Source organism: Eretmochelys imbricata, chromosome 4 (assembly GCF_965152235.1).
Source record: "Eretmochelys imbricata isolate rEreImb1 chromosome 4, rEreImb1.hap1, whole genome shotgun sequence".
Lineage (NCBI taxonomy): Eukaryota > Metazoa > Chordata > Testudines > Cheloniidae > Eretmochelys > Eretmochelys imbricata.
Window position 1 is genome coordinate 124,326,455 of NC_135575.1, and position 8,009 is coordinate 124,334,463.

General features: G+C 49.6%; 2 non-coding genes across 2 annotated transcripts; one reads left to right on the forward strand and one right to left on the reverse strand.

The window, feature by feature from the left end:
* Nucleotides 1–7,072: 7,072 nt before the first annotated feature.
* Nucleotides 7,073–7,145, reverse strand: TRNAA-CGC (transfer RNA alanine (anticodon CGC)). The gene has a single exon. It is a non-coding gene; the product is annotated as a tRNA-Ala (tRNA).
* Nucleotides 7,146–7,256: 111 nt separating this feature from the next.
* Nucleotides 7,257–7,330, forward strand: TRNAI-AAU (transfer RNA isoleucine (anticodon AAU)). The gene has a single exon. It is a non-coding gene; the product is annotated as a tRNA-Ile (tRNA).
* Nucleotides 7,331–8,009: the final 679 nt, after the last annotated feature.

The window sequence follows — 8,009 nt, forward strand, 5'->3', positions numbered from 1 at the left end:
TTTGCTTTCTATCTAAGCAGGAAGGAGCTCTTCTGAGATACATAGACACAAATGTTCATGGTGAGGCTTCTGGCCCCAGTGAGGATGTGGGTGGTGAGGAGATGCCTGATCTTCCAGTTAGTCAGAGTGCAGGTGACCTGGCAGCTACTGCAGCATCCATATCTCCATCTCAAATGGATGTAACCGTGCACATTCCTGAAGAAAAGTGTAGATCAGAGAAGAGCGTGGTGGAGGCGCAAGAAACAGCTGCTGCTGAGTTTAGTTCCTTAAGTTTGTGAAGTTTCCTGCCACAGAGCGGGTTGATGTGTTTCCTTTAACCTTCCCATTTTTCCTTATTCTTTTTAAAATTAATTGTTGATTAAATAACTTGCATTTGCTTTAACTTGTATGTAATGGTCAGTGGGTCAGAGAAGGGCCCAGTGCAGAGAGAGTACCCCTGAGTGGGGACACACTTGCCCCTATCCTAGGTGACCGCAGCAGAGTTGGGGGTCAAGCCCCCCAGGAATCCTGGGCCCAGGCTTGTTGGGATTACGTGGACTCTGCCAGACTAGAAGAGAGGAAGGGGAGTCCTCAAGGGCAGGGAGGCCACTGGGTAAAGGAAGTGGGAGTGAGGACTCCGATCCTTTCACTAGCCCACTTCACCAGGGTAGTGCAGAAGCCAGGAAAGTTCCCCACAATAGCGGGACTATTCCCCCGCTTACAGTGAGAATGCGTGCTACCCAAAACCTAGCACTGCGTGACATTTCAGATCAGCTGTATGTGTCAAACAATGGAAACTTCCTTAAAATTTTGGAGCTGATGGCTGAGTTTGATGCTACTGGAGTACAGCATCAAAGAAGAGTCATCGCCCAGGAAATGTACACACGCCACTACCTTGGAAAAACAATTCAAAATGAGATCATACAGTTACTGGCAACAAAAGTCAAACAGAAGATTGTGGCAGATCTGAAGTCAGCAAGATATTACTCTGTTATTCCAGACTGCACACCAGACACCAGCCATATGGAACAAATGACTAATGGTGCGTTTTGTAACAACAACAGAACCTAGTGAAAATGTCCCTGCAATGGTGACTGTCAGAGAGCATTTTCTAGAATTTGATATTGATACTACAGGAGCTGGCATGACAAATGTGCTGCTTAAAAAGCTGGAAGATACGGGAATTGCAATAGCTGACATGAGAGGTCAGGGCTACGATAATGGTGCCAACACGAGAGGAAAGAACAGAGGAGCGCAGACACAAATCAGAGAGTTAAACCTTCGAGTTTGTTTGGTTTTTTTGTCCCACGCAGTTCTCATTCATTGAACTTGGTGGTCAGTGACGCAGCGTCAGCTTCTAGTGAGGGTGCTGAATTTTTTAATGTAATTCAAAGCATCTGTGCATTTCTCTGCATCAACTGATTGATGGCAAATTTTGAAGCAACATCTGGGAAATCCTCTCTGACACTGAAACCACTGAGTGCCACACAATGGGAAAGTCGAGTGAGGTAATAAAGCCTATCAAACACCAAATTGAGAAGATAGATGATGCCATAGTTGCCATTATGGCGGATAATGCTATGACAGGAACTGTTCGTGGGAGAACAGTGGCAGAGGGAAATGGAATCACCAGAAACATACAAAACTTCAAATTTCTGTGTGGCTTAGTGTTGTGGCGTGACATACTGTTTGAAATAAATGTTGTGAGCAAGAGACTCCAAGGTGTTGACCTTGATATATCTGGAGCAATGGAACTGGACAAAGCAAACTCATACCTACAGTCAAAAGAGGGATTTCAAAACGTTCTGAAGGGTGCACAGAAGTTGGCAGAGAAACTTCACACTGAAGATATTTTCCCACCCATTCAAGAATACAAGAATCACCAAAGAAGAAGACATTTTGATTACAAGGCACAGGATAATCCCATAAGAGACCCCCAAACAACAACTCAAAGTTGAATTCTTTAACCAGGTGCCAAATTGTGCAATACAGTCAGTTGAAGAACGTTTCATGCAGCTCAAGGAACACAGCAGTATATTTGGGATGTTGTATGATATTCCAAAACTCCGCACTATACCTGAAGAAGACATATACCAGCAATGCAGGGCACTAGAGATAGTGTTGACACATGATATGTGCAATATTGATGCGAGTGATTTAGCTGATGAACTGAAAGCCCTTTCAAGATACATTTCAGCAGGATCAATTCCAAAGGCTGTTCTGGAATATATGTGCACAAATAAGATGACCACCCCCTTTCCAAATGCTTTTGTTGCTCTGCACATACTTCTAACCGTTTCTGTAACAGATGCCAATGGAGAACGCAGCTTCTCCAAGCTGAAGTTAATAAAAACACATCTACGCTCCACAATGACACAGGAGAGGCTAGTCAGCCTTGCAACCATCTCAATAGAGCATGAGCTGGCCCAGACTGTGGACCTTCAGAGGAAGCAGTTCAAAGCTTTGCAACCACGAAGGCACGGAAAGCACCACTTTGATTATTCAAACAGATAAAAATGCCAGTGTTTACTATGAAGACAAGAAAAGTTACATTTGCTGTTCAGGAGTTTGAAAGTTAAGTGTTACTTAAAATTTTTGAACAAGGCATTTTAAGTTGTTAGTTCTCCTTTATGGGGGTAGGTAGCAGAGCAGTGCCATGAGAGGAGTAGAACAGGAAGAAGGCAGAATTGAGACTTTTCAAAGTTTTGGCCCAAAAGGGGGGGCATGGAGGTGTCATTTGAACTCCCCACCTCAGGTGCCAAAATATTGTGGGCCAGCCCTGCCCACAGGCCTGTATCCTAGAAGACAGCAGTTCTCAAACTTTAGCAACCTGAGGACCCCCATTTTGATGTAAAAAATTTTGGGAACCCCAAGTCCCTCTACTTAGCCCTTGCCCTGCTGTCTTCCCTGAGGCCCCGCCCCTGCTCACTCTACCCCCCTCCCTCCATTGCTCACTCTCCTGCACCCTCACTCACTTTCATCAGGATGGGGCACGGTCTTGGGGTGCGGGCTCTGGGAGGGAGTTTTGGTGTGTGCTGGGGCCCCACTGTGCCTCTGGACTTTTAGCATGCAGGAGGCGCTGGGAGGGAAGGGGAGGAGTTGATCAGCGGGGGCCACAGACACCCCCCCTCCAGGGGTCTGCAGACCCCAGCTTGAGAAACACTGCTAAAGACATTAGCTTCAGCAGTTACCATAAGGCTTGAGCCCTAAGAACTCTGGCAAAGATAAACGTCCCAAAGGCAACCCCTACATTTTGGGGAACTGGAAATAGAGCGTATGGGGGACTTTTGTTCATAATGACATAAGCCAACCACAGAAACATGAGCTAACACCAACTTTTTGGAAAATTTGAAAAAACATCCAGCCACAAGAGAGCCCTGGCAATGAACTGACTTGTATGATCAGTTGAGATCATAATATCTTCACCTATAAGAGAAGGGCACCTCAGCATTAGTAAGCTGAGGAAATACAAATAAGGAAGAGGAGAAGTACCCCTACTGGCTATGCATTAGATATAGTGGTGTCGGCATACGTTACAAAAGTTACATGCTAGCTTGTGGACAGCATGGGAGAGAGAGATGTAGCCCTCAGGTGGTGCCAGAATGATGGACATTGTTGATTATGAAGCTGTGACAGGTTAAATCACAGAAACCCCCTTGGGCCTGCCACCTGACATTCTGGGACTACCTCTGAGCCCGTTTTCCCTGGCAGCTTGGGACTTCAGTGCCCTGCCTGGTTGTGCCAGACACGCTAGCCTGCTGCAACACAGACCCAGGTCTGAACTACATCCCCCGCAAAGCTGCAGGCTTAACTGAAAACAGCTTAAGAAGTGTTCATGTCTCCAACACCCAGATACCTGGTTCCCAATGGGATCCAAACCCTGAATAAATCTGTTTTAACCTGTATAAAGCTTATACAGGGTAAATTCATAAATTGTTCGCTCTCTATAACACTGATAGATATGCACAGCTGTTTTGCTCCCCCAGGAATTAATACTTGCTCTGGGTTAATTAATAAGTAAAAGTGATTTTATTAAATATAAAAAGGAGGATTTAACTGGTTCCAAGTAATAACACACAGAACAAAGTGAATTACCAAGCAAAATAAAATAAAACATGCAGGTCTAAGCCTAATACAGTAAGAAACTAAATGCAGGTAAATCTCACCCTCAGAGATTTTCCAAGCCTCTTTTAGTCTGGGTCTAGCAATCACTCCCACCCCTGTAGTTACTGTCCTTTGTTCCAGTTTCTTTCAGGCATCTCTTTGGGAGGAGAGGCTATCTTTTGTACCTGCTGAAAACAAAATGGAGGGATTTCCCAGGGCTTTTTTAGTCTCTCTCTTGTGGGTGGAAACCCCTTGTGTTTTCCTATGCAGCATCACAGCTACAAGATGGAGTTTTGAAGTCACATAGGCAAGTCACATGTCCATGCATGACTCAGTTATTTACAGGCCAATGCCATGGTTCACATGTGAGCCCAAATGTTCCCAGGAAAGCTCAAGTGTGGATTGGCGTCTATAAATGTCTATTGTCATCTTAAGTGTTCCTTGGTTGGACACTTACTGAGAATAGTCTTTTCTCAAGAAACTGACCAAATGCTTCACTGAGGCTACTTAAAATCAAACAAGTACATAGCCAGTATTCATAACTTCCAATACAAAAATGATACATGCATACAAATAGGATGAATATATTGAGTAGATCATAACCTTTGCAGAGATATGTTACATGGCATATCCAGAGGTAAAAGTAAACTGGTATGCCCCGGTACAGCGTACCGGCAAGAGCTGGTGCACCATACTGGGGCAGCCTGGCTTCCCCAGGGGGCAATTTAAGGGGCCTGGGGCTCCCAGTAGTGGCTGGAGCCCCAGGCCCTTTAAATCACCTCCAGAGCCCCGCTGCTGGAGCCCTGGGGTAGCAGCTGTGGGGCTCCCCTGATTCTACCACCCTGGCCCTTTCAATAGCCAGCCACCAGAGCCCCGCCACCACTACTCCAGGGCTCCGGGGGCTATTTAAAGGGCTGGGGCAGTAGAAGCAGGGGAACCGCAGGCTCTTTAAATAGCCCCCGGAGCCCTGGGGTAGCGGGGGCTCCAGCTGCCTCTGCTGCCCCGGTCCTTTAAATAGCCGCTGGAGCCGTGCCGTTTCCCCAGGGCTCTGGTGGCTAATTAAAGGACCGGGGCAGTAGAAGCAGGGGAGCCCCGGGCCCTTTAAATAGCCCCCGGAGACCCGGGCTGCTGCTGCTACCCCAGTGGGGGAGGGAGGGAGGGAAGGAGGAAGAGGAGAAGGGGGGAGTACGTACCTTGCAGGGCGGCCTGGCTCTGACCTCCTCAGCCCCGCCCCTTCTGCCCTAGGCCCCGCCCCTTCCCAGGGCCAGAGCTGGCCCCAGCGTACCGGTAAGTCATTTGACTTACTTTCACCCCGGGCATATCTAGTACAAAACACATTCCAGTTATGTAATATATATGAGAAAATACACACACTGAAACACCCAAACAGTCCTCATGCTCCTAATGTTAAAAGAAAAAAAAGGAAAGAGAGAGGAAGAGATTTCTAAATGGCCACCCTGCCAGAATTGTACAGCTCCGCAAATGAAACTAGTGGGAGGGACATTACACAGAAAAGGGAATGGAAAGCTGCTCAAATTGAGATGATGTGTAAAGCTACAGCCCCATCACTACTCCTTCTATTCACACTTCTTGCAACAGCTGATGAACTTCCAGGTGCTTTTCACATCAGAGCCCACCCCAGGGGAACACCTTGAGAAGCTTCCTGTAGGTTGCCTAGTTCAGCTGGTCAGAGTGTGGCACTAATGAAGCCAAGATGGTGCAAAGGAGCCCCTGGGTGGCTGTGAGCCTGAGGAGGATGGATTTTGATTTTTGGCCTGACTGCTACGGACAGCAAGGCCAAGAGTCAGCTGCCTGGCTAGCTGGCCGACCAGCCCACCCACCATGAGCCCTCAGTCAACTGCTTGGAGAATGTGGGTATCAACCCCACTACCTCTCGCATATAAAGCGAGCGCTCTACTGCTTGAGCTAATTCCCCACAGCTAGCCAGACTCCCAGGCACCAGGGAAAAAAGGCAAGGGCTCCATGGCCCGAAGCACAACACAGCCTGAGTTGGGGGGCTACCCAGAGTTGGGGAAGGGGCCCCAAGTCCCTGCCAAGAACCTCGGCATAAACACCAATGCTTCCTCCCTGGAGTGTGTCGGGGGGTGAGAGTTAGCCCCTGGAACAAGCACAAAATTTAAGACAACACAGGGATAGATCACTTGATGATTGCCTGCTCTGGCCGTTGCCTCTGAAGCACCTGGCACCGGCTACTGTCAAAAGACATGATACTCGGCTAGATGGCCCATTGGTCTCACCCAGGAGGGCCGTTCTGATCTTCACCACTTTCCTCTAACCCAAGCAAAGCCAGGAGCAGGCCCAGCTCAGGAACTCTAGCAGAGCTCACACAGGCTCCCTGGCCCCTGGCACAGCATACAGCAAAACAACCCTGCCTCCACCAGGATAGACACCCACAGACTCACTGGTCCAAACCAACGCAGCCCTGCCCCGCTTTGGCTTTCTCCAAGCCGTCTGTGTGCTCTGGTCCACGGCTGCCATGCTGGCTGAGATCAGGAGGCTGTGTGGTTTACATGGTCTCAGCTGAGCTGGTATCATGTGCCCCACCCCCTCGCCCATCTCCTCATTCCCTTCATGGACCCCGGGATGTGAGTAATTCTGTATTTGAGTGGCACTCCCTCCCAGCCAATCAGCCTTCTGTCGACTAGCAGGGTGGGGGGAAGGGATCCTGCTCTAGTAACAGCTCAGCAAGAAAGGGGCAGGTCCCCCACTACAGCAGAGCAGGCTGGAGAATATATGTGTCAATGTCACTACTTCTCCCATGCTCTTCCATTTGAGCTGACTTCCCCAACCTGTCTCCAGCCTCCCAGCCGCTGGAAAGGGGAGAAGGGCCATGGATGAACAGCTTTCTGCTCCGCAAGGGCTGGCTTTTTGGGAGGCTAAGCCGGAAGAGGGATGGAAGCCACTGGAGGAGCTCAGCTGCCTGACTGTCAATGGCTTCTAAAAGAAAGGACTGTGGCTCCCTTGCTGCTGGAGAATGCGGGTATTGATCCCACTACCTCTCGCATGCGAAGCGAGCGCTCTACCACTTGAGCTAATTCCCCTGTCTTGCCCACAAGCTGCTTGATCCACTCATGTCATACCTGAGTCCTCGCTGTCTCTGCGCCAGGCGGTGGTTCCTTCCAAAAGGGTCAGGCAAGTACCTGTTTTCTGTGGGCTGGCTAGCTCAGCTGGTTAGAGCGTGGTGCTAATAACACCAAGGTCATGGCTTCAAGCCCCATGTTGGCCACTCTGTGTGTTGGATGGAGAGTGGGGCTTCTGCTCTTTTCGATGACTGCTAGGGGTCTGAGAGGCTAAAGGGAGATGGGCTGAGGGGCTTGCAGGAAGCAGGCAAGAGCCCTGTTGGGGGAAGGGGCTGGCCAGCCAGCACAGAGGCTGTCAGGACAAGGCTCTGTCCACCTCCTTTCCTCCCCTCTCTGGGCTCCTTCCTTGACCTGTGACTGAAAGAGATGGGCCCGGGGAGGGGAGGAGAAGGTTGAACCTGGTCAGCTGCCTTTCCAGCTCATAGGAGATAAGGATTGAGCTGACGGCCCAGGAAGCAAAATCGCAGGGCTGCTGACTTGTCCCCAGTGGGTTGACCTGATGGCCCGAATTCTTCCCGGCCGCCATCTCCACCCAAATGTACCCAAGAGTGGAGCATGCTCTCCAGCCCAAGCCACAGAGGAAGGCTTAATACTCAGCACCCCAAGCTAGGGGAGAGGCTTCAGAGTCAGCCTGCGCAAGGTGAGCTTGGGAGTTCCCTGGACCCCAGCCTCCCACTGCCCACAGGCAGCCCCAAAGTCCACACTGGAGCCCAGACAGGAAGGAACAGGAGGAGCACTCGGCCCAAGGGCACCACCACTCTAAGTCAGTTTGAATTGTTTTCTCTTCTACCCCTTTTCTTCCAAATTCTGCTGGCCTCAGTAGCC